Source organism: Hyperolius riggenbachi, chromosome 3, assembly GCF_040937935.1.
Source record: "Hyperolius riggenbachi isolate aHypRig1 chromosome 3, aHypRig1.pri, whole genome shotgun sequence".
Classification (NCBI taxonomy): domain Eukaryota; kingdom Metazoa; phylum Chordata; class Amphibia; order Anura; family Hyperoliidae; genus Hyperolius; species Hyperolius riggenbachi.
In genome coordinates, this window is record NC_090648.1 from 72,092,418 (window position 1) to 72,115,033 (window position 22,616).

General features: G+C 46.1%; 30 non-coding genes across 30 annotated transcripts; all 30 read right to left on the bottom strand.

Annotated features, from left to right (window-relative positions):
• Nucleotides 1–809: 809 nt before the first annotated feature.
• On the bottom strand, nucleotides 810–882 carry TRNAK-UUU (transfer RNA lysine (anticodon UUU)). Its single transcript has one exon. It is a non-coding gene; the product is annotated as a tRNA-Lys (tRNA).
• Nucleotides 883–1,175: 293 nt separating this feature from the next.
• TRNAK-UUU (transfer RNA lysine (anticodon UUU)) lies at nucleotides 1,176–1,248 on the bottom strand. The gene has a single exon. It is a non-coding gene; the product is annotated as a tRNA-Lys (tRNA).
• Nucleotides 1,249–1,920: 672 nt separating this feature from the next.
• Nucleotides 1,921–2,061, bottom strand: LOC137564585 (U4 spliceosomal RNA). Its single transcript, XR_011030682.1, has one exon. It is a non-coding gene; the product is annotated as a U4 spliceosomal RNA (small nuclear RNA).
• Nucleotides 2,062–3,054: 993 nt separating this feature from the next.
• Nucleotides 3,055–3,127, bottom strand: TRNAK-UUU (transfer RNA lysine (anticodon UUU)). Its single transcript has one exon. It is a non-coding gene; the product is annotated as a tRNA-Lys (tRNA).
• A 303-nt stretch (nucleotides 3,128–3,430) lies between these two features.
• On the bottom strand, nucleotides 3,431–3,503 carry TRNAK-UUU (transfer RNA lysine (anticodon UUU)). The gene has a single exon. It is a non-coding gene; the product is annotated as a tRNA-Lys (tRNA).
• Nucleotides 3,504–4,175: 672 nt separating this feature from the next.
• LOC137564770 (U4 spliceosomal RNA) lies at nucleotides 4,176–4,316 on the bottom strand. The gene has a single exon (XR_011030844.1). It is a non-coding gene; the product is annotated as a U4 spliceosomal RNA (small nuclear RNA).
• A 993-nt stretch (nucleotides 4,317–5,309) lies between these two features.
• TRNAK-UUU (transfer RNA lysine (anticodon UUU)) lies at nucleotides 5,310–5,382 on the bottom strand. Its single transcript has one exon. It is a non-coding gene; the product is annotated as a tRNA-Lys (tRNA).
• A 303-nt stretch (nucleotides 5,383–5,685) lies between these two features.
• On the bottom strand, nucleotides 5,686–5,758 carry TRNAK-UUU (transfer RNA lysine (anticodon UUU)). The gene has a single exon. It is a non-coding gene; the product is annotated as a tRNA-Lys (tRNA).
• A 672-nt stretch (nucleotides 5,759–6,430) lies between these two features.
• Nucleotides 6,431–6,571, bottom strand: LOC137564771 (U4 spliceosomal RNA). Its single transcript, XR_011030845.1, has one exon. It is a non-coding gene; the product is annotated as a U4 spliceosomal RNA (small nuclear RNA).
• A 993-nt stretch (nucleotides 6,572–7,564) lies between these two features.
• Nucleotides 7,565–7,637, bottom strand: TRNAK-UUU (transfer RNA lysine (anticodon UUU)). The gene has a single exon. It is a non-coding gene; the product is annotated as a tRNA-Lys (tRNA).
• A 293-nt stretch (nucleotides 7,638–7,930) lies between these two features.
• Nucleotides 7,931–8,003, bottom strand: TRNAK-UUU (transfer RNA lysine (anticodon UUU)). The gene has a single exon. It is a non-coding gene; the product is annotated as a tRNA-Lys (tRNA).
• A 672-nt stretch (nucleotides 8,004–8,675) lies between these two features.
• On the bottom strand, nucleotides 8,676–8,816 carry LOC137564586 (U4 spliceosomal RNA). Its single transcript, XR_011030683.1, has one exon. It is a non-coding gene; the product is annotated as a U4 spliceosomal RNA (small nuclear RNA).
• A 993-nt stretch (nucleotides 8,817–9,809) lies between these two features.
• On the bottom strand, nucleotides 9,810–9,882 carry TRNAK-UUU (transfer RNA lysine (anticodon UUU)). The gene has a single exon. It is a non-coding gene; the product is annotated as a tRNA-Lys (tRNA).
• A 303-nt stretch (nucleotides 9,883–10,185) lies between these two features.
• On the bottom strand, nucleotides 10,186–10,258 carry TRNAK-UUU (transfer RNA lysine (anticodon UUU)). The gene has a single exon. It is a non-coding gene; the product is annotated as a tRNA-Lys (tRNA).
• A 672-nt stretch (nucleotides 10,259–10,930) lies between these two features.
• Nucleotides 10,931–11,071, bottom strand: LOC137564782 (U4 spliceosomal RNA). The gene has a single exon (XR_011030854.1). It is a non-coding gene; the product is annotated as a U4 spliceosomal RNA (small nuclear RNA).
• Nucleotides 11,072–12,075: 1,004 nt separating this feature from the next.
• Nucleotides 12,076–12,148, bottom strand: TRNAK-UUU (transfer RNA lysine (anticodon UUU)). The gene has a single exon. It is a non-coding gene; the product is annotated as a tRNA-Lys (tRNA).
• A 303-nt stretch (nucleotides 12,149–12,451) lies between these two features.
• On the bottom strand, nucleotides 12,452–12,524 carry TRNAK-UUU (transfer RNA lysine (anticodon UUU)). The gene has a single exon. It is a non-coding gene; the product is annotated as a tRNA-Lys (tRNA).
• A 672-nt stretch (nucleotides 12,525–13,196) lies between these two features.
• Nucleotides 13,197–13,337, bottom strand: LOC137564587 (U4 spliceosomal RNA). Its single transcript, XR_011030684.1, has one exon. It is a non-coding gene; the product is annotated as a U4 spliceosomal RNA (small nuclear RNA).
• Nucleotides 13,338–14,330: 993 nt separating this feature from the next.
• TRNAK-UUU (transfer RNA lysine (anticodon UUU)) lies at nucleotides 14,331–14,403 on the bottom strand. The gene has a single exon. It is a non-coding gene; the product is annotated as a tRNA-Lys (tRNA).
• Nucleotides 14,404–14,706: 303 nt separating this feature from the next.
• On the bottom strand, nucleotides 14,707–14,779 carry TRNAK-UUU (transfer RNA lysine (anticodon UUU)). The gene has a single exon. It is a non-coding gene; the product is annotated as a tRNA-Lys (tRNA).
• Nucleotides 14,780–15,451: 672 nt separating this feature from the next.
• On the bottom strand, nucleotides 15,452–15,592 carry LOC137564588 (U4 spliceosomal RNA). Its single transcript, XR_011030685.1, has one exon. It is a non-coding gene; the product is annotated as a U4 spliceosomal RNA (small nuclear RNA).
• A 1,008-nt stretch (nucleotides 15,593–16,600) lies between these two features.
• TRNAK-UUU (transfer RNA lysine (anticodon UUU)) lies at nucleotides 16,601–16,673 on the bottom strand. Its single transcript has one exon. It is a non-coding gene; the product is annotated as a tRNA-Lys (tRNA).
• Nucleotides 16,674–16,976: 303 nt separating this feature from the next.
• TRNAK-UUU (transfer RNA lysine (anticodon UUU)) lies at nucleotides 16,977–17,049 on the bottom strand. Its single transcript has one exon. It is a non-coding gene; the product is annotated as a tRNA-Lys (tRNA).
• Nucleotides 17,050–17,721: 672 nt separating this feature from the next.
• LOC137564686 (U4 spliceosomal RNA) lies at nucleotides 17,722–17,862 on the bottom strand. Its single transcript, XR_011030771.1, has one exon. It is a non-coding gene; the product is annotated as a U4 spliceosomal RNA (small nuclear RNA).
• Nucleotides 17,863–18,866: 1,004 nt separating this feature from the next.
• Nucleotides 18,867–18,939, bottom strand: TRNAK-UUU (transfer RNA lysine (anticodon UUU)). The gene has a single exon. It is a non-coding gene; the product is annotated as a tRNA-Lys (tRNA).
• Nucleotides 18,940–19,242: 303 nt separating this feature from the next.
• Nucleotides 19,243–19,315, bottom strand: TRNAK-UUU (transfer RNA lysine (anticodon UUU)). The gene has a single exon. It is a non-coding gene; the product is annotated as a tRNA-Lys (tRNA).
• Nucleotides 19,316–19,987: 672 nt separating this feature from the next.
• LOC137564899 (U4 spliceosomal RNA) lies at nucleotides 19,988–20,128 on the bottom strand. The gene has a single exon (XR_011030959.1). It is a non-coding gene; the product is annotated as a U4 spliceosomal RNA (small nuclear RNA).
• A 1,004-nt stretch (nucleotides 20,129–21,132) lies between these two features.
• Nucleotides 21,133–21,205, bottom strand: TRNAK-UUU (transfer RNA lysine (anticodon UUU)). Its single transcript has one exon. It is a non-coding gene; the product is annotated as a tRNA-Lys (tRNA).
• A 303-nt stretch (nucleotides 21,206–21,508) lies between these two features.
• On the bottom strand, nucleotides 21,509–21,581 carry TRNAK-UUU (transfer RNA lysine (anticodon UUU)). The gene has a single exon. It is a non-coding gene; the product is annotated as a tRNA-Lys (tRNA).
• Nucleotides 21,582–22,253: 672 nt separating this feature from the next.
• On the bottom strand, nucleotides 22,254–22,394 carry LOC137564590 (U4 spliceosomal RNA). The gene has a single exon (XR_011030686.1). It is a non-coding gene; the product is annotated as a U4 spliceosomal RNA (small nuclear RNA).
• Between the last annotated feature and the right edge of the window lie 222 nt (nucleotides 22,395–22,616).

Sequence of the window (22,616 nt, forward strand, 5' to 3'; positions counted from 1 at the left end):
AGGGCAAAACAAAGCCTGCCAGGGATGCCAGCATAGTGTTTTGTGGAGCAGGCTGCCAAGTGGGCCAGTCCCGCACTTGTAAAATACATGAAAAATACAATTTGAAAAATGGAGTAATGAGTCTACGTCACTGCCATGTGTGCTGATAATTGGGCCTGTGATTATTGTGCCTGGAAGTACTGGTAAGCTGCGCTGGCTAGAGGTGCTTGGGAGTTGGCCAAAGTCTTGGTGGTTGCAGGTTACTGGAGGAGAGAGATGGTACGTGAGCTGTTAATTTTCTGATGCTCATGGTAAGCATGAAGCTCCTTCCATTGCTGCTTTGAGGGTAGATGTGCAGGCTGGAGAAGGGATCCGGCGAATTACTCTAATGCTGGGAATACACGACGACATTTTTCAGTCGATTACTATCCGATCTTATTTCCGATCGACTTTCCGATTCTTATCTTTTCTGATCAATTTCCATTCATTTCTATGAGAAAAAGGATCGATAATAAGATCGGACATGTTGGAAATTATCTATGGAACCATCTATCTGCTGAAAAAACGTATGGTGTATTCCCAGCATAATGTTGACGGTTTGATGCCTCTTTTATGCATGGAATAATCCATGTTTAATATCACAGCAGAAAAAGTTGAAGAGAAATAGATTCAAGACGCAGGGAGGCTGTGAGAGTTCGGGGGATGCACAGAAAGCAGCTGATGTTTCGGTTATGGCTTACTGCAAGCAAAGCACGCAAGAGGCAGCAGTTGCAGAGGGAACTCAGGTAGCGGAAGTGATGGCCAATGAGCATGGGGTAAAGGAAAGGCATCGCCTGAACAGGGACTTGAACCCTGGACCCTCAGATTAAAAGTCTGATGCTCTACCGACTGAGCTATCCAGGCCCTGGAAGGTGGGCTTCACCAGCAGCTCAAAAGTCAGTTATTCCAAGCAGGATGGACGGAAGGTCTAGTACATGCCCTGAGCTGGCTATAGCCTGCGACCTCTACATTTTCTAGATCAGATCTCTGAAAGAATAAAACTGTACTTGATTTGGAAGGTGGCATTAGAAAGGTAGCCACCAATCAGCGAAGGCATGGAAAGCGGCCGACATCGGTGTTTTGGCCTGGTGCAAGCGGAGCACGCAAGAGGCTGCAGTTGAGGAAGATAGGGAGAGGACACGAAGCACAGAGAGCATCGCCTGAACAGGGACTTGAACCCTGGACCCTCAGATTAAAAGTCTGATGCTCTACCGACTGAGCTATCCAGGCTCTGAAAAGGTGCGATCACCAGCAGCTCAAAGTTTAGCTACAGTATTGCAAGGCTGGGCGCAAGTTAAGGTCTAGTGCAAGTCATGAGCAGTCTATAGCACCTAGATAGCCGGGAAACAGCAGAATGCGCTGTTGTTTCCTTCAACCATCAGGTTCTTCACCTTGGCTGATTGTTGACACTTTTAAAACAATGGTACACCAGCCAGAAGAAGCTATAGGCCGGCGAAACCTAAATGTCAGCGGTGCTCTGTTTCTGAGCACCCCAACAACGCTTGCAGAAAGAGCTAGCGAGAGGCCACGGGATCGTATCTAGCGCAAATAAATGGAGCTTGTGACCTCCAAATTTTTCAGGCCAGACCTCTGAGAAACAACACTGTTCTCTCTCTTAGGAATGTGGCATTAGAAAAGTAGCAACCTGCAGATGAAAAGTGGACTTTTGTCATTTTAGTCATCCTGCTGGTGTTTATAAATTTGCCAGAGAGTAAGACACTGGACCTCACCCTCATGAAAGAACGCTGACAAGTGAGCATTTTGTTGCCAAGACTGATTTGGAGATAAGAGGTGCTACGAAATGTTGTTATTGTGCCAGCCACGGTTCTACCACACGAGCACTGCTCAGTCATCATGCACCTTGAAGATAATCCTTTCTCTGTTGGTAAACACCTTAGTCAGTCTCCGAAGAGACTGTCAAAAATTGCCGATGCTGACTATATTTCAAGTCATCATGGCGGGGTATTGGGAAAAGTTTTCAATTAGCAATAATCACGCCTCGGTTGAACCTCATTGGCTATGATACTGCCACTGCGCAAAGTTAGCCAAGCTAATGCCAGCAAATATCCCCTCTTTCTTGGATAAAGGAATCACCTTAAGGAGAGACAAACGCAGTTTACAGTGTTCCGCTGAGGATCATGGGATGCCATATGCTAATTAGACAGCCACTAAACAAGCATTGTTAATAAGCGGCTAAAGAGTCTTAGCATTTGAAAAGGCGGCAAAGAGGGCAAAACAAAGCCTGCCAGGGATGCCAGCATAGTGTTTTGTGGAGCAGGCTGCCAAGTGGGCCAGTCCCGCACTTGTAAAATACATGAAAAATACAATTTGAAAAATGGAGTAATGAGTCTACGTCACTGCCATGTGTGCTGATAATTGGGCCTGTGATTATTGTGCCTGGAAGTACTGGTAAGCTGCGCTGGCTAGAGGTGCTTGGGAGTTGGCCAAAGTCTTGGTGGTTGCAGGTTACTGGAGGAGAGAGATGGTACGTGAGCTGTTAATTTTCTGATGCTCATGGTAAGCATGAAGCTCCTTCCATTGCTGCTTTGAGGGTAGATGTGCAGGCTGGAGAAGGGATCCGGCGAATTACTCTAATGCTGGGAATACACGACGACATTTTTCAGTCGATTACTATCCGATCTTATTTCCGATCGACTTTCCGATTCTTATCTTTTCTGATCAATTTCCATTCATTTCTATGAGAAAAAGGATCGATAATAAGATCGGACATGTTGGAAATTATCTATGGAACCATCTCTCTGCTGAAAAAACGTATGGTGTATTCCCAGCATAATGTTGACGGTTTGATGCCTCTTTTATGCATGGAATAATCCATGTTTAATATCACAGCAGAAAAAGTTGAAGAGAAATAGTTTCAAGACGCAGGGAGGCTGTGAGAGTTCGGGGGATGCACAGAAAGCAGCTGATGTTTCGGTTATGGCTTACTGCAAGCAAAGCACGCAAGAGGCAGCAGTTGCAGAGGGAAATCAGGTAGCGGAAGTGATGGCCAATGAGCATGGGGTAAAGGAAAGGCATCGCCTGAACAGGGACTTGAACCCTGGACCCTCAGATTAAAAGTCTGATGCTCTACCGACTGAGCTATCCAGGCCCTGGAAGGTGAGCTTCACCAGCAGCTCAAAAGTCAGTTATTCCAAGCAGGATGGACGGAAGGTCTAGTACATGCCCTGAGCTGGCTATAGCCTGCGACCTCTACATTTTCTAGGTCAGATCTCTGAAAGAATAAAACTGTACTTGATTTGGAAGGTGGCATTAGAAAGGTAGCCACCAATCAGCGAAGGCATGGAAAGCGGCCGACATCGGTGTTTTGGCCTGGTGCAAGCGGAGCACGCAAGAGGCTGCAGTTGAGGAAGATAGGGAGAGGACACGCAGCATAACGAAAGGCAGAGAGCATCGCCTGAACAGGGACTTGAACCCTGGACCCTCAGATTAAAAGTCTGATGCTCTACCGACTGAGCTATCCAGGCTCTGAAAAGGTGCGATCACCAGCAGCTCAAAGTTTAGCTACAGTATTTCCAGGCTGGGCGCAAGTTAAGGTCTAGTGCAAGTCATGAGCAGTCTATAGCACCTAGATAGCCGGGAAACAGCAGAATGCGCTGTTGTTTCCTTCAACCATCAGGTTCTTCACCTTGGCTGATTGTTGACACTTTTAAAACAATGGTACACCAGCCAGAAGAAGCTATAGGCCGGCGAAACCTAAATGTCAGCGGTGCTCTGTTTCTGAGCACCCCAACAACGCTTGCAGAAAGAGCTAGCGAGAGGCCACGGGATCGTATCTAGCGCAAATAAATGGAGCTTGTGACCTCCAAATTTTTCAGGCCAGACCTCTGAGAAACAACACTGTTCTCTCTCTTAGGAATGTGGCATTAGAAAAGTAGCAACCTGCAGATGAAAAGTGGACTTTTGTCATTTTAGTCATCCTGCTGGTGTTTATAAATTTGCCAGAGAGTAAGACACTGGACCTCACCCTCATGAAAGAACGCTGACAAGTGAGCATTTTGTGGCCAAGACTGATTTGGAGATAAGCGGTGCTACGAAATGTTGTTATTGTGCCAGCCACGGTACTACCACACGAGCACTGCTCAGTCATCATGCACCTTGAAGATAATCCTTTCTCTGTTGGTAAACACCTTAGTCAGTCTCCGAAGAGACTGTCAAAAATTGCCGATGCTGACTATATTTCAAGTCATCATGGCAGGGTATTGGGAAAAGTTTTCAATTAGCAATAATCACGCCTCAGTTGAACCTCATTGGCTATGATACTGCCACTGCGCAAAGTTAGCCAAGCTAATGCCAGCAAATATCCCCTCTTTCTTGGATAAAGGAATCACCTTAAGGAGAGACAAACGCAGTTTACAGTGTTCCGCTGAGGATCATGGGATGCCATATGCTAATTAGACAGCCACTAAACAAGCATTGTTAATAAGCGGCTAAAGAGTCTTAGCATTTGAAAAGGCGGCAAAGAGGGCAAAACAAAGCCTGCCAGGGATGCCAGCATAGTGTTTTGTGGAGCAGGCTGCCAAGTGGGCCAGTCCCGCACTTGTAAAATACATGAAAAATACAATTTGAAAAATGGAGTAATGAGTCTACGTCACTGCCATGTGTGCTGATAATTGGGCCTGTGATTATTGTGCCTGGAAGTACTGGTAAGCTGCGCTGGCTAGAGGTGCTTGGGAGTTGGCCAAAGTCTTGGTGGTTGCAGGTTACTGGAGGAGAGAGATGGTACGTGAGCTGTTAATTTTCTGATGCTCATGGTAAGCATGAAGCTCCTTCCATTGCTGCTTTGAGGGTAGATGTGCAGGCTGGAGAAGGGATCCGGCGAATTACTCTAATGCTGGGAATACACGACGACATTTTTCAGTCGATTACTATCCGATCTTATTTCCGATCGACTTTCCGATTCTTATCTTTTCTGATCAATTTCCATTCATTTCTATGAGAAAAAGGATCGATAATAAGATCGGACATGTTGGAAATTATCTATGGAACCATCTATCTGCTGAAAAAACGTATGGTGTATTCCCAGCATAATGTTGACGGTTTGATGCCTCTTTTATGCATGGAATAATCCATGTTTAATATCACAGCAGAAAAAGTTGAAGAGAAATAGTTTCAAGACGCAGGGAGGCTGTGAGAGTTCGGGGGATGCACAGAAAGCAGCTGATGTTTCGGTTATGGCTTACTGCAAGCAAAGCACGCAAGAGGCAGCAGTTGCAGAGGGAAATCAGGTAGCGGAAGTGATGGCCAATGAGCATGGGGTAAAGGAAAGGCATCGCCTGAACAGGGACTTGAACCCTGGACCCTCAGATTAAAAGTCTGATGCTCTACCGACTGAGCTATCCAGGCCCTGGAAGGTGAGCTTCACCAGCAGCTCAAAAGTCAGTTATTCCAAGCAGGATGGACGGAAGGTCTAGTACATGCCCTGAGCTGGCTATAGCCTGCGACCTCTACATTTTCTAGGTCAGATCTCTGAAAGAATAAAACTGTACTTGATTTGGAAGGTGGCATTAGAAAGGTAGCCACCAATCAGCGAAGGCATGGAAAGCGGCCGACATCGGTGTTTTGGCCTGGTGCAAGCGGAGCACGCAAGAGGCTGCAGTTGAGGAAGATAGGGAGAGGACACGCAGCATAACGAAAGGCAGAGAGCATCGCCTGAACAGGGACTTGAACCCTGGACCCTCAGATTAAAAGTCTGATGCTCTACCGACTGAGCTATCCAGGCTCTGAAAAGGTGCGATCACCAGCAGCTCAAAGTTTAGCTACAGTATTTCCAGGCTGGGCGCAAGTTAAGGTCTAGTGCAAGTCATGAGCAGTCTATAGCACCTAGATAGCCGGGAAACAGCAGAATGCGCTGTTGTTTCCTTCAACCATCAGGTTCTTCACCTTGGCTGATTGTTGACACTTTTAAAACAATGGTACACCAGCCAGAAGAAGCTATAGGCCGGCGAAACCTAAATGTCAGCGGTGCTCTGTTTCTGAGCACCCCAACAACGCTTGCAGAAAGAGCTAGCGAGAGGCCACGGGATCGTATCTAGCGCAAATAAATGGAGCTTGTGACCTCCAAATTTTTCAGGCCAGACCTCTGAGAAACAACACTGTTCTCTCTCTTAGGAATGTGGCATTAGAAAAGTAGCAACCTGCAGATGAAAAGTGGACTTTTGTCATTTTAGTCATCCTGCTGGTGTTTATAAATTTGCCAGAGAGTAAGACACTGGACCTCACCCTCATGAAAGAACGCTGACAAGTGAGCATTTTGTGGCCAAGACTGATTTGGAGATAAGCGGTGCTACGAAATGTTGTTATTGTGCCAGCCACGGTACTACCACACGAGCACTGCTCAGTCATCATGCACCTTGAAGATAATCCTTTCTCTGTTGGTAAACACCTTAGTCAGTCTCCGAAGAGACTGTCAAAAATTGCCGATGCTGACTATATTTCAAGTCATCATGGCAGGGTATTGGGAAAAGTTTTCAATTAGCAATAATCACGCCTCAGTTGAACCTCATTGGCTATGATACTGCCACTGCGCAAAGTTAGCCAAGCTAATGCCAGCAAATATCCCCTCTTTCTTGGATAAAGGAATCACCTTAAGGAGAGACAAACGCAGTTTACAGTGTTCCGCTGAGGATCATGGGATGCCATATGCTAATTAGACAGCCACTAAACAAGCATTGTTAATAAGCGGCTAAAGAGTCTTAGCATTTGAAAAGGCGGCAAAGAGGGCAAAACAAAGCCTGCCAGGGATGCCAGCATAGTGTTTTGTGGAGCAGGCTGCCAAGTGGGCCAGTCCCGCACTTGTAAAATACATGAAAAATACAATTTGAAAAATGGAGTAATGAGTCTACGTCACTGCCATGTGTGCTGATAATTGGGCCTGTGATTATTGTGCCTGGAAGTACTGGTAAGCTGCGCTGGCTAGAGGTGCTTGGGAGTTGGCCAAAGTCTTGGTGGTTGCAGGTTACTGGAGGAGAGAGATGGTACGTGAGCTGTTAATTTTCTGATGCTCATGGTAAGCATGAAGCTCCTTCCATTGCTGCTTTGAGGGTAGATGTGCAGGCTGGAGAAGGGATCCGGCGAATTACTCTAATGCTGGGAATACACGACGACATTTTTCAGTCGATTACTATCCGATCTTATTTCCGATCGACTTTCCGATTCTTATCTTTTCTGATCAATTTCCATTCATTTCTATGAGAAAAAGGATCGATAATAAGATCGGACATGTTGGAAATTATCTATGGAACCATCTATCTGCTGAAAAAACGTATGGTGTATTCCCAGCATAATGTTGACGGTTTGATGCCTCTTTTATGCATGGAATAATCCATGTTTAATATCACAGCAGAAAAAGTTGAAGAGAAATAGATTCAAGACGCAGGGAGGCTGTGAGAGTTCGGGGGATGCACAGAAAGCAGCTGATGTTTCGGTTATGGCTTACTGCAAGCAAAGCACGCAAGAGGCAGCAGTTGCAGAGGGAACTCAGGTAGCGGAAGTGATGGCCAATGAGCATGGGGTAAAGGAAAGGCATCGCCTGAACAGGGACTTGAACCCTGGACCCTCAGATTAAAAGTCTGATGCTCTACCGACTGAGCTATCCAGGCCCTGGAAGGTGGGCTTCACCAGCAGCTCAAAAGTCAGTTATTCCAAGCAGGATGGACGGAAGGTCTAGTACATGCCCTGAGCTGGCTATAGCCTGCGACCTCTACATTTTCTAGATCAGATCTCTGAAAGAATAAAACTGTACTTGATTTGGAAGGTGGCATTAGAAAGGTAGCCACCAATCAGCGAAGGCATGGAAAGCGGCCGACATCGGTGTTTTGGCCTGGTGCAAGCGGAGCACGCAAGAGGCTGCAGTTGAGGAAGATAGGGAGAGGACACGAAGCACAGAGAGCATCGCCTGAACAGGGACTTGAACCCTGGACCCTCAGATTAAAAGTCTGATGCTCTACCGACTGAGCTATCCAGGCTCTGAAAAGGTGCGATCACCAGCAGCTCAAAGTTTAGCTACAGTATTTCCAGGCTGGGCGCAAGTTAAGGTCTAGTGCAAGTCATGAGCAGTCTATAGCACCTAGATAGCCGGGAAACAGCAGAATGCGCTGTTGTTTCCTTCAACCATCAGGTTCTTCACCTTGGATGATTGTTGACACTTTTAAAACAATGGTACACCAGCCAGAAGAAGCTATAGGCCGGCGAAACCTAAATGTCAGCGGTGCTCTGTTTCTGAGCACCCCAACAACGCTTGCAGAAAGAGCTAGCGAGAGGCCACGGGATCGTATCTAGCGCAAATAAATGGAGCTTGTGACCTCCAAATTTTTCAGGCCAGACCTCTGAGAAACAACACTGTTCTCTCTCTTAGGAATGTGGCATTAGAAAAGTAGCAACCTGCAGATGAAAAGTGGACTTTTGTCATTTTAGTCATCCTGCTGGTGTTTATAAATTTGCCAGAGAGTAAGACACTGGACCTCACCCTCATGAAAGAACGCTGACAAGTGAGCATTTTGTGGCCAAGACTGATTTGGAGATAAGAGGTGCTACGAAATGTTGTTATTGTGCCAGCCACGGTTCTACCACACGAGCACTGCTCAGTCATCATGCACCTTGAAGATAATCCTTTCTCTGTTGGTAAACACCTTAGTCAGTCTCCGAAGAGACTGTCAAAAATTGCCGATGCTGACTATATTTCAAGTCATCATGGCGGGGTATTGGGAAAAGTTTTCAATTAGCAATAATCACGCCTCGGTTGAACCTCATTGGCTATGATACTGCCACTGCGCAAAGTTAGCCAAGCTAATGCCAGCAAATATCCCCTCTTTCTTGGATAAAGGAATCACCTTAAGGAGAGACAAACGCAGTTTACAGTGTTCCGCTGAGGATCATGGGATGCCATATGCTAATTAGACAGCCACTAAACAAGCATTGTTAATAAGCGGCTAAAGAGTCTTAGCATTTGAAAAGGCGGCAAAGAGGGCAAAACAAAGCCTGCCAGGGATGCCAGCATAGTGTTTTGTGGAGCAGGCTGCCAAGTGGGCCAGTCCCGCACTTGTAAAATACATGAAAAATACAATTTGAAAAATGGAGTAATGAGTCTACGTCACTGCCATGTGTGCTGATAATTGGGCCTGTGATTATTGTGCCTGGAAGTACTGGTAAGCTGCGCTGGCTAGAGGTGCTTGGGAGTTGGCCAAAGTCTTGGTGGTTGCAGGTTACTGGAGGAGAGAGATGGTACGTGAGCTGTTAATTTTCTGATGCTCATGGTAAGCATGAAGCTCCTTCCATTGCTGCTTTGAGGGTAGATGTGCAGGCTGGAGAAGGGATCCGGCGAATTACTCTAATGCTGGGAATACACGACGACATTTTTCAGTCGATTACTATCCGATCTTATTTCCGATCGACTTTCCGATTCTTATCTTTTCTGATCAATTTCCATTCATTTCTATGAGAAAAAGGATCGATAATAAGATCGGACATGTTGGAAATTATCTATGGAACCATCTATCTGCTGAAAAAACGTATGGTGTATTCCCAGCATAATGTTGACGGTTTGATGCCTCTTTTATGCATGGAATAATCCATGTTTAATATCACAGCAGAAAAAGTTGAAGAGAAATAGTTTCAAGACGCAGGGAGGCTGTGAGAGTTCGGGGGATGCACAGAAAGCAGCTGATGTTTTGGTTATGGCTTACTGCAAGCAAAGCACGCAAGAGGCAGCAGTTGCAGAGGGAAATCAGGTAGCGGAAGTGATGGCCAATGAGCATGGGGTAAAGGAAAGGCATCGCCTGAACAGGGACTTGAACCCTGGACCCTCAGATTAAAAGTCTGATGCTCTACCGACTGAGCTATCCAGGCCCTGGAAGGTGAGCTTCACCAGCAGCTCAAAAGTCAGTTATTCCAAGCAGGATGGACGGAAGGTCTAGTACATGCCCTGAGCTGGCTATAGCCTGCGACCTCTACATTTTCTAGGTCAGATCTCTGAAAGAATAAAACTGTACTTGATTTGGAAGGTGGCATTAGAAAGGTAGCCACCAATCAGCGAAGGCATGGAAAGCGGCCGACATCGGTGTTTTGGCCTGGTGCAAGCGGAGCACGCAAGAGGCTGCAGTTGAGGAAGATAGGGAGAGGACACGCAGCATAACGAAAGGCAGAGAGCATCGCCTGAACAGGGACTTGAACCCTGGACCCTCAGATTAAAAGTCTGATGCTCTACCGACTGAGCTACCCAGGCTCTGAAAAGGTGCGATCACCAGCAGCTCAAAGTTTAGCTACAGTATTGCAAGGCTGGGCGCAAGTTAAGGTCTAGTGCAAGTCATGAGCAGTCTATAGCACCTAGATAGCCGGGAAACAGCAGAATGCGCTGTTGTTTCCTTCAACCATCAGGTTCTTCACCTTGGCTGATTGTTGACACTTTTAAAACAATGGTACACCAGCCAGAAGAAGCTATAGGCCGGCGAAACCTAAATGTCAGCGGTGCTCTGTTTCTGAGCACCCCAACAACGCTTGCAGAAAGAGCTAGCGAGAGGCCACGGGATCGTATCTAGCGCAAATAAATGGAGCTTGTGACCTCCAAATTTTTCAGGCCAGACCTCTGAGAAACAACACTGTTCTCTCTCTTAGGAATGTGGCATTAGAAAAGTAGCAACCTGCAGATGAAAAGTGGACTTTTGTCATTTTAGTCATCCTGCTGGTGTTTATAAATTTGCCAGAGAGTAAGACACTGGACCTCACCCTCATGAAAGAACGCTGACAAGTGAGCATTTTGTTGCCAAGACTGATTTGGAGATAAGAGGTGCTACGAAATGTTGTTATTGTGCCAGCCACGGTACTACCACACGAGCACTGCTCAGTCATCATGCACCTTGAAGATAATCCTTTCTCTGTTGGTAAACACCTTAGTCAGTCTCCGAAGAGACTGTCAAAACTTGCCGATGCTGACTATATTTCAAGTCATCATGGCGGGGTATTGGGAAAAGTTTTCAATTAGCAATAATCACACCTCGGTTGAACCTCATTGGCTATGATACTGCCACTGCGCAAAGTTAGCCAAGCTAATGCCAGCAAATATCCCCTCTTTCTTGGATAAAGGAATCACCTTAAGGAGAGACAAACGCAGTTTACAGTGTTCCGCTGAGGATCATGGGATGCCATATGCTAATTAGACAGCCACTAAACAAGCATTGTTAATAAGCGGCTAAAGAGTCTTAGCATTTGAAAAGGCGGCAAAGAGGGCAAAACAAAGCCTGCCAGGGATGCCAGCATAGTGTTTTGTGGAGAAGGGTGCCAATTGGGCCAGTCCCGCACTTGTAAAATACATGAAAAATACAATTTGAAAAATGGAGTAATGAGTCTACGTCACTGCCATGTGTGCTGATAATTGGGCCTGTGATTATTGTGCCTGGAAGTACTGGTAAGCTGCGCTGGCTAGAGGTGCTTGGGAGTTGGCCAAAGTCTTGGTGGTTGCAGGTTACTGGAGGAGAGAGATGGTATGTGAGCTGTTAATTTTCTGATGCTCATGGTAAACATGAAGCTCCTTCCATTGCTGCTTTGAGGGTAGATGTGCAGGCTGGAGAAGGGATCCGGCGAATTACTCTAATGCTGGGAATACACGACGACATTTTTCAGTCGATTACTATCCGATCTTATTTCCGATCGACTTTCCGATTCTTATCTTTTCTGATCAATTTCCATTTATTTCTATGAGAAATCGATGAGAAAAAGGATCGATAATAAGATCGGACATGTTGGAAATTATCTATGGAACCATCTATCTGCTGAAACAACTTATGGTGTATTCCCAGCATAATGTTGACGGTTTGATGCCTCTTTTATGCATGGAATAATCCATGTTTAATATCACAGCAGAAAAAGTTGAAGAGAAATAGATTCAAGACGCAGGGAGGCTGTGAGAGTTCGGGGGATGCACAGAAAGCGGCTGATGTTTCGGTTATGGCTTACTGCAAGCAAAGCACGCAAGAGGCAGCAGTTGCAGAGGGAACTCAGGTAGCGGAAGTGATGGCCAATGAGCATGGGGTAAAGGAAAGGCATCGCCTGAACAGGGACTTGAACCCTGGACCCTCAGATTAAAAGTCTGATGCTCTACCGACTGAGCTATCCAGGCCCTGAAAGGTGAGCTTCACCAGCAGCTCAAAAGTCAGTTATTCCAAGCAGGATGGACGGAAGGTCTAGTACATGCCCTGAGCTGGCTATAGCCTGTGACCTCTACATTTTCTAGGTCAGATCTCTGAAAGAATAAAACTGTACTTGATTTGGAAGGTGGCATTAGAAAGGTAGCCACCAATCAGCGAAGGCATGGAAAGCGGCCGACATCGGTGTTTTGGCCTGGTGCAAGCGGAGCACGCAAGAGGCTGCAGTTGAGGAAGATAGGGAGAGGACACGAAGCATAACAAAAGGGAGAGAGCATCGCCTGAACAGGGACTTGAACCCTGGACCCTCAGATTAAAAGTCTGATGCTCTACCGACTGAGCTATCCAGGCTCTGAAAAGGTGCGATCACCAGCAGCTCAAAGTTTAGCTACAGTATTTCCAGGCTGGGCGCAAGTTAAGGTCTAGTGCAAGTCATGAGCAGTCTATAGCACCTAGATAGCCGGGAAACAGCAGAATGCGCTGTTGTTTCCTTCAACCATCAGGTTCTTTACCTTGGATGATTGTTGACACTTTTAAAACAATGGTACACCAGCCAGAAGAAGCTATAGGCCGGCGAAACCTAAATGTCAGCGGTGCTCTGTTTCTGAGCACCCCAACAACGCTTGCAGAAAGAGCTAGCGAGAGGCCACGGGATCGTATCTAGCGCAAATAAATGGAGCTTGTGACCTCCAAATTTTTCAGGCCAGACCTCTGAGAAACAACACTGTTCTCTCTCTTAGGAATGTGGCATTAGAAAAGTAGCAACCTGCAGATGAAAAGTGGACTTTTGTCATTTTAGTCATCCTGCTGGTGTTTATAAATTTGCCAGAGAGTAAGACACTGGACCTCACCCTCATGAAAGAACGCTGACAAGTGAGCATTTTGTGGCCAAGACTGATTTGGAGATAAGAGGTGCTACGAAATGTTGTTATTGTGCCAGCCACGGTTCTACCACACGAGCACTGCTTAGTCATCATGCACCTTGAAGATAATCCTTTCTCTGTTGGTAAACACCTTAGTCAGTCTCCGAAGAGACTGTCAAAAATTGCCGATGCTGACTATATTTCAAGTCATCATGGCGGGGTATTGGGAAAAGTTTTCAATTAGCAATAATCACGCCTCGGTTGAACCTCATTGGCTATGATACTGCCACTGCGCAAAGTTAGCCAAGCTAATGCCAGCAAATATCCCCTCTTTCTTGGATAAAGGAATCACCTTAAGGAGAGACAAACGCAGTTTACAGTGTTCCGCTGAGGATCATGGGATGCCATATGCTAATTAGACAGCCACTAAACAAGCATTGTTAATAAGCGGCTAAAGAGTCTTAGCATTTGAAAAGGCGGCAAAGAGGGCAAAACAAAGCCTGCCAGGGATGCCAGCATAGTGTTTTGTGGAGCAGGCTGCCAAGTGGGCCAGTCCCGCACTTGTAAAATACATGAAAAATACAATTTGAAAAATGGAGTAATGAGTCTACGTCACTGCCATGTGTGCTGATAATTGGGCCTGTGATTATTGTGCCTGGAAGTACTGGTAAGCTGCGCTGGCTAGAGGTGCTTGGGAGTTGGCCAAAGTCTTGGTGGTTGCAGGTTACTGGAGGAGAGAGATGGTACGTGAGCTGTTAATTTTCTGATGCTCATGGTAAGCATGAAGCTCCTTCCATTGCTGCTTTGAGGGTAGATGTGCAGGCTGGAGAAGGGATCCGGCGAATTACTCTAATGCTGGGAATACACGACGACATTTTTCAGTCGATTACTATCCGATCTTATTTCCGATCGACTTTCCGATTCTTATCTTTTCTGATCAATTTCCATTCATTTCTATGAGAAAAAGGATCGATAATAAGATCGGACATGTTGGAAATTATCTATGGAACCATCTAGCTGCTGAAAAAACTTATGGTGTATTCCCAGCATAATGTTGACGGTTTGATGCCTCTTTTATGCATGGAATAATCCATGTTTAATATCACAGCAGAAAAAGTTGAAGAGAAATAGTTTCAAGACGCAGGGAGGCTGTGAGAGTTCGGGGGATGCACAGAAAGCGGCTGATGTTTCGGTTATGGCTTACTGCAAGCAAAGCACGCAAGAGGCAGCAGTTGCAGAGGGAACTCAGGTAGCGGAAGTGATGGCCAATGAGCATGGGGTAAAGGAAAGGCATCGCCTGAACAGGGACTTGAACCCTGGACCCTCAGATTAAAAGTCTGATGCTCTACCGACTGAGCTATCCAGGCCCTGGAAGGTGGGCTTCACCAGCAGCTCAAAAGTCAGTTATTCCAAGCAGGATGGACGGAAGGTCTAGTACATGCCCTGAGCTGGCTATAGCCTGCGACCTCTACATTTTCTAGGTCAGATCTCTGAAAGAATAAAACTGTACTTGATTTGGAAGGTGGCATTAGAAAGGTAGCCACCAATCAGCAAAGGCATGGAAAGCGGCCGACATCGGTGTTTTGGCCTGGTGCAAGCGGAGCACGCAAGAGGCTGCAGTTGAGGAAGATAGGGAGAGGACACGAAGCATAACGAAAGGCAGAGAGCATCGCCTGAACAGGGACTTGAACCCTGGACCCTCAGATTAAAAGTCTGATGCTCTACCGACTGAGCTATCCAGGCTCTGAAAAGGTGCGATCACCAGCAGCTCAAAGTTTAGCTACAGTATTGCAAGGCTGGGCGCAAGTTAAGGTCTAGTGCAAGTCATGAGCAGTCTATAGCACCTAGATAGCCGGGAAACAGCAGAATGCGCTGTTGTTTCCTTCAACCATCAGGTTCTTCACCTTGGCTGATTGTTGACACTTTTAAAACAATGGTACACCAGCCAGAAGAAGCTATAGGCCGGCGAAACCTAAATGTCAGCGGTGCTCTGTTTCTGAGCACCCCAACAACGCTTGCAGAAAGAGCTAGCGAGAGGCCACGGGATCGTATCTAGCGCAAATAAATGGAGCTTGTGACCTCCAAATTTTTCAGGCCAGACCTCTGAGAAACAACACTGTTCTCTCTCTTAGGAATGTGGCATTAGAAAAGTAGCAACCTGCAGATGAAAAGTGGACTTTTGTCATTTTAGTCATCCTGCTGGTGTTTATAAATTTGCCAGAGAGTAAGACACTGGACCTCACCCTCATGAAAGAACGCTGACAAGTGAGCATTTTGTGGCCAAGACTGATTTGGAGATAACAGGTGCTACGAAATGTTGTTATTGTGCCAGCCACGGTTCTACCACACGAGCACTGCTCAGTCATCATGCACCTTGAAGATAATCCTTTCTCTGTTGGTAAACACCTTAGTCAGTCTCCGAAGAGACTGTCAAAAATTGCCGATGCTGACTATATTTCAAGTCATCATGGCGGGGTATTGGGAAAAGTTTTCAATTAGCAATAATCACGCCTCGGTTGAACCTCATTGGCTATGATACTGCCACTGCGCAAAGTTAGCCAAGCTAATGCCAGCAAATATCCCCTCTTTCTTGGATAAAGGAATCACCTTAAGGAGAGACAAACGCAGTTTACAGTGTTCCGCTGAGGATCATGGGATGCCATATGCTAATTAGACAGCCACTAAACAAGCATTGTTAATAAGCGGCTAAAGAGTCTTAGCATTTGAAAAGGCGGCAAAGAGGGCAAAACAAAGCCTGCCAGGGATGCCAGCATAGTGTTTTGTGGAGCAGGCTGCCAAGTGGGCCAGTCCCGCACTTGTAAAATACATGAAAAATACAATTTGAAAAATGGAGTAATGAGTCTACGTCACTGTCTGCCATGTGTGCTGATAATTGGGCCTGTGATTATTGTGCCTGGAAGTACTGGTAAGCTGCGCTGGCTAGAGGTGCTTGGGAGTTGGCCAAAGTCTTGGTGGTTGCAGGTTACTGGAGGAGAGAGATGGTACGTGAGCTGTTAATTTTCTGATGCTCATGGTAAGCATGAAGCTCCTTCCATTGCTGCTTTGAGGGTAGATGTGCAGGCTGGAGAAGGGATCCGGCGAATTACTCTAATGCTGGGAATACACGACGACATTTTTCAGTCGATTACTATCCGATCTTATTTCCGATCGACTTTCCGATTCTTATCTTTTCTGATCAATTTCCATTCATTTCTATGAGAAATCGATGAGAAAAAGGATCGATAATAAGATCGGACATGTTGGAAATTATCTATGGAACCATCTATCTGCTGAAAAAACTTATGGTGTATTCCCAGCATAATGTTGATGGTTTGATGCCTCTTTTATGCATGGAATAATCCATGTTTAATATCACAGCAGAAAAAGTTGAAGAGAAATAGATTCAAGACGCAGGGAGGCTGTGAGAGTTCGGGGGATGCACAGAAAGCGGCTGATGTTTCGGTTATGGCTTACTGCAAGCAAAGCACGCAAGAGGCAGCAGTTGCAGAGGGAACTCAGGTAGCGGAAGTGATGGCCAATGAGCATGGGGTAAAGGAAAGGCATCGCCTGAACAGGGACTTGAACCCTGGACCCTCAGATTAAAAGTCTGATGCTCTACCGACTGAGTTATCCAGGCCCTGGAAGGTGAGCTTCACCAGCAGCTCAAAAGTCAGTTATTCCAAGCATGATGGACGGAAGGTCTAGTACATGCCCTGAGCTGGCTATAGCCTGCGACCTCTACATTTTCTAGGTCAGATCTCTGAAAGAATAAAACTGTACTTGATTTGGAAGGTGGCATTAGAAAGGTAGCCACCAATCAGCGAAGGCATGGAAAGCGGCCGACATCGGTGTTTTGGCCTGGTGCAAGCGGAGCACGCAAGAGGCTGCAGTTGAGGAAGATAGGGAGAGGACACGAAGCATAACAAAAGGCAGAGAGCATCGCCTGAACAGGGACTTGAACCCTGGACCCTCAGATTAAAAGTCTCATGCTCTACCAACTGAGCTATCCAGGCTCTGAAAAAATGCGATCAACAGCAGCTCAAAGTTTAGCTATAGTATTTCCAGGCTGAGCGCAAGTTAAGGTCTAGTGCAAGTCATGAGCAGTCTATAGCACCTAGATAGCCGGGAAACAGCAGAATGCGCTGTTGTTTCCTTCAACCATCAGGTTCTTCACCTTGGCTGATTGTTGACACTTTTAAAACAATGGTACACCAGCCAGAAGAAGCTATAGGCCGGCGAAACCTAAATGTCAGCGGTGCTCTGTTTCTGAGCACCCCAACAACGCTTGCAGAAAGAGCTAGCGAGAGGCCACGGGATCGTATCAAGCGCAAATAAATGGAGCTTGTGACCTCCAAATTTTTCAGGCCAGACCTCTGAGAAACAACACTGTTCTCTCTCTTAGGAATGTGGCATTAGAAAAGTAGCAACCTGCAGATGAAAAGTGGACTTTTGTCATTTTAGTCATCCTGCTGGTGTTTATAAATTTGCCAGAGAGTAAGACACTGGACCTCACCCTCATGAAAGAACGCTGACAAGTGAGCATTTTGTGGCTAAGACTGATTTGGAGATAAGAGGTGCTACGAAATGTTGTTATTGTGCCAGCCACGGTACTACCACACGAGCACTGCTCAGTTATCATGCACCTTGAAGATAATCCTTTCTCTGTTGGTAAACACCTTAGTCAGTCTCCGAAGAGACTGTCAAAAATTGCCGATGCTGACTATATTTCAAGTCATCATGGCGGGGTATTGGGAAAAGTTTTCAATAAGCAATAATCACGCCTCGGTTGAACCTCATTGGCTATGATACTGCCACTGCGCAAAGTTAGCCAAGCTAATGCCAGCAAATATCCCCTCTTTCTTGGATAAAGGAATCACCTTAAGGAGAGACAAACGCAGTTTACAGTGTTCCGCTGAGGATCATGGGATGCCATATGCTAATTAGACAGCCACTAAACAAGCATTGTTAATAAGCGGCTAAAGAGTCTTAGCATTTGAAAAGGCGGCAAAGAGGGCAAAACAAAGCCTGCCAGGGATGCCAGCATAGTGTTTTGTGGAGCAGGCTGCCAAGTGGGCCAGTCCCGCACTTGTAAAATACATGAAAAATACAATTTGAAAAATGGAGTAATGAGTCTACGTCACTGCCATGTGTGCTGATAATTGGGCCTGTGATTATTGTGCCTGGAAGTACTGGTAAGCTGCGCTGGCTAGAGGTGCTTGGGAGTTGGCCAAAGTCTTGGTGGTTGCAGGTTACTGGAGGAGAGAGATGGTACGTGAGCTGTTAATTTTCTGATGCTCATGGTAAGCATGAAGCTCCTTCCATTGCTGCTTTGAGGGTAGATGTGCAGGCTGGAGAAGGGATCCGGCGAATTACTCTAATGCTGGGAATACACGACGACATTTTTCAGTCGATTACTATCCGATCTTATTTCCGATCGACTTTCCGATTCTTATCTTTTCTGATCAATTTCCATTCATTTCTATGAGAAATCGATGAGAAAAAGGATCGATAATAAGATCGGACATGTTGGAAATTATCTATGGAACCATCTATCTGCTGAAAAAACTTATGGTGTATTCCCAGCATAATGTTGACGGTTTGATGCCTCTTTTATGCATGGAATAATCCATGTTTAATATCACAGCAGAAAAAGTTGAAGAGAAATAGATTCAAGACGCAGGGAGGCTGTGAGAGTTCGGGGCATGCACAGAAAGCGGCTGATGTTTCGGTTATGGCTTACTGCAAGCAAAGCACGCAAGAGGCAGCAGTTGCAGAGGGAACTCAGGTAGCGGAAGTGATGGCCAATGAGCATGGGGTAAAGGAAAGGCATTGCCTGAACAGGGACTTGAACCCTGGACCCTCAGATTAAAAGTCTGATGCTCTACCGACTGAGCTATCCAGGCCCTGGAAGGTGAGCTTCACCAGCAGCTCAAAAGTCAGTTATTCCAAGCAGGATGGACGGAAGGTCTAGTACATGCCCTGAGCTGGCTATAGCCTGCGACCTCTACATTTTCTAGGTCAGATCTCTGAAAGAATAAAACTGTACTTGATTTGGAAGGTGGCATTAGAAAGGTAGCCACCAATCAGCGAAGGCATGGAAAGCGGCCGACATCGGTGTTTTGGCCTGGTGCAAGCGGAGCACGCAAGAGGCTGCAGTTGAGGAAGATAGGGAGAGGACACGAAGCATAACGAAAGGCAGAGAGCATCGCCTGAACAGGGACTTGAACCCTGGACCCTCAGATTAAAAGTCTGATGCTCTACTGACTGAGCTATCCAGGCTCTGAAAAGGTGCGATCACCAGCAGCTCAAAGTTTAGCTACAGTATTTCCAGGCTGGGCGCAAGTTAAGGTCTAGTGCAAGTCATGAGCAGTCTATAGCACCTAGATAGCCGGGAAACAGCAGAATGCGCTGTTGTTTCCTTCAACCATCAGGTTCTTCACCTTGGCTGATTGTTGACACTTTTAAAACAATGGTACACCAGCCAGAAGAAGCTATAGGCCGGCGAAACCTAAATGTCAGCGGTGCTCTGTTTCTGAGCACCCCAACAACGCTTGCAGAAAGAGCTAGCGAGAGGCCACGGGATCGTATCTAGCGCAAATAAATGGAGCTTGTGACCTCCAAATTTTTCAGGCCAGACCTCTGAGAAACAACACTGTTCTCTCTCTTAGGAATGTGGCATTAGAAAAGTAGCAACCTGCAGATGAAAAGTGGACTTTTGTCATTTTAGTCATCCTGCTGGTGTTTATAAATTTGCCAGAGAGTAAGACACTGGACCCCACCCTCATGAAAGAACGCTGACAAGTGAGCATTTTGTGGCCAAGACTGATTTGGAGATAAGAGGTGCTACGAAATGTTGTTATTGTGCCAGCCACGGTACTACCACACGAGCACTGCTCAGTCATCATGCACCTTGAAGATAATCCTTTCTCTGTTGGTAAACACCTTTGTCAGTCTCTGAAGAGACTGTCAAAAATTGCCGATGCTGACTATATTTCAAGTCATCATGGCGGGGTATTGGGAAAAGTTTTCAATTAGCAATAATCACGCCTCGGTTGAACCTCATTGGCTATGATACTGCCACTGCGCAAAGTTAGCCAAGCTAATGCCAGCAAATATCCCCTCTTTCTTGGATAAAGGAATCACCTTAAGGAGAGACAAACGCAGTTTACAGTGTTCCGCTGAGGATCATGGGATGCCATATGCTAATTAGACAGCCACTAAACAAGCATTGTTAATAAGCGGCTAAAGAGTCTTAGCATTTGAAAAGGCGGCAAAGAGGGCAAAACAAAGCCTGCCAGGGATGCCAGCATAGTGTTTTGTGGAGCAGGCTGCCAAGTGGGCCAGTCCCGCACTTGTAAAATACATGAAAAATACAATTTGAAAAATGGAGTAATGAGTCTACGTCACTGCCATGTGTGCTGATAATTGGGCCTGTGATTATTGTGCCTGGAAGTACTGGTAAGCTGCGCTGGCTAGAGGTGCTTGGGAGTTGGCCAAAGTCTTGGTGGTTGCAGGTTACTGGAGGAGAGAGATGGTACGTGAGCTGTTAATTTTCTGATGCTCATGGTAAGCATGAAGCTCCTTCCATTGCTGCTTTGAGGGTAGATGTGCAGGCTGGAGAAGGGATCCGGCGAATTACTCTAATGCTGGGAATACACGACGACATTTTTCAGTCGATTACTATCCGATCTTATTTCCGATCGACTTTCCGATTCTTATCTTTTCTGATCAATTTCCATTCATTTCTATGAGAAATCGATGAGAAAAAGGATCGATAATAAGATCGGACATGTTGGAAATTATCTATGGAACCATCTATCTGCTGAAAAAACTTATGGTGTATTCCCAGCATAATGTTGACGGTTTGATGCCTCTTTTATGCATGGAATAATCCATGTTTAATATCACAGCAGAAAAAGTTGAAGAGAAATAGATTCAAGACGCAGGGAGGCTGTGAGAGTTCGGGGGATGCACAGAAAGCGGCTGATGTTTCGGTTATGGCTTACTGCAAGCAAAGCACGCAAGAGGCAGCAGTTGCAGAGGGAACTCAGGTAGCGGAAGTGATGGCCAATGAGCATGGGGTAAAGGAAAGGCATCGCCTGAACAGGGACTTGAACCCTGGACCCTCAGATTAAAAGTCTGATGCTCTACCGACTGAGCTATCCAGGCCCTGGAAGGTGAGCTTCACCAGCAGCTCAAAAGTCAGTTATTCCAAGCAGGATGGACGGAAGGTCTAGTACATGCCCTGAGCTGGCTATAGCCTGCGACCTCTACATTTTCTAGGTCAGATCTCTGAAAGAATAAAACTGTACTTGATTTGGAAGGTGGCATTAGAAAGGTAGCCACCAATCAGCGAAGGCATGGAAAGCGGCCGACATCGGTGTTTTGGCCTGGTGCAAGCGGAGCACGCAAGAGGCTGCAGTTGAGGAAGATAGGGAGAGGACACGCAGCATAACGAAAGGCAGAGAGCATCGCCTGAACAGGGACTTGAACCCTGGACCCTCAGATTAAAAGTCTGATGCTCTACCGACTGAGCTATCCAGGCTCTGAAAAGGTGCGATCACCAGCAGCTCAAAGTTTAGCTACAGTATTTCCAGGCTGGGCGCAAGTTAAGGTCTAGTGCAAGTCATGAGCAGTCTATAGCACCTAGATAGCCGGGAAACAGCAGAATGCGCTGTTGTTTCCTTCAACCATCAGGTTCTTCACCTTGGCTGATTGTTGACACTTTTAAAACAATGGTACACCAGCCAGAAGAAGCTATAGGCCGGCGAAACCTAAATGTCAGCGGTGCTCTGTTTCTGAGCACCCCAACAACGCTTGCAGAAAGAGCTAGCGAGAGGCCACGGGATCGTATCTAGCGCAAATAAATGGAGCTTGTGACCTCCAAATTTTTCAGGCCAGACCTCTGAGAAACAACACTGTTCTCTCTCTTAGGAATGTGGCATTAGAAAAGTAGCAACCTGCAGATGAAAAGTGGACTTTTGTCATTTTAGTCATCCTGCTGGTGTTTATAAATTTGCCAGAGAGTAAGACACTGGACCTCACCCTCATGAAAGAACGCTGACAAGTGAGCATTTTGTGGCCAAGACTGATTTGGAGATAAGAGGTGCTACGAAATGTTGTTATTGTGCCAGCCACGGTACTACCACACGAGCACTGCTCAGTCATCATGCACCTTGAAGATAATCCTTTCTCTGTTGGTAAACACCTTAGTCAGTCTCCGAAGAGACTGTCAAAAATTGCCGATGCTGACTATATTTCAAGTCATCATGGCGGGGTATTGGGAAAAGTTTTCAATTAGCAATAATCACGCCTCGGTTGAACCTCATTGGCTATGATACTGCCACTGCGCAAAGTTAGCCAAGCTAATGCCAGCAAATATCCCCTCTTTCTTGGATAAAGGAATCACCTTAAGGAGAGACAAACGCAGTTTACAGTGTTCCGCTGAGGATCATGGGATGCCATATGCTAATTAGACAGCCACTAAACAAGCATTGTTAATAAGCGGCTAAAGAGTCTTAGCATTTGAAAAGGCGGCAAAGAGGGCAAAACAAAGCCTGCCAGGGATGCCAGCATAGTG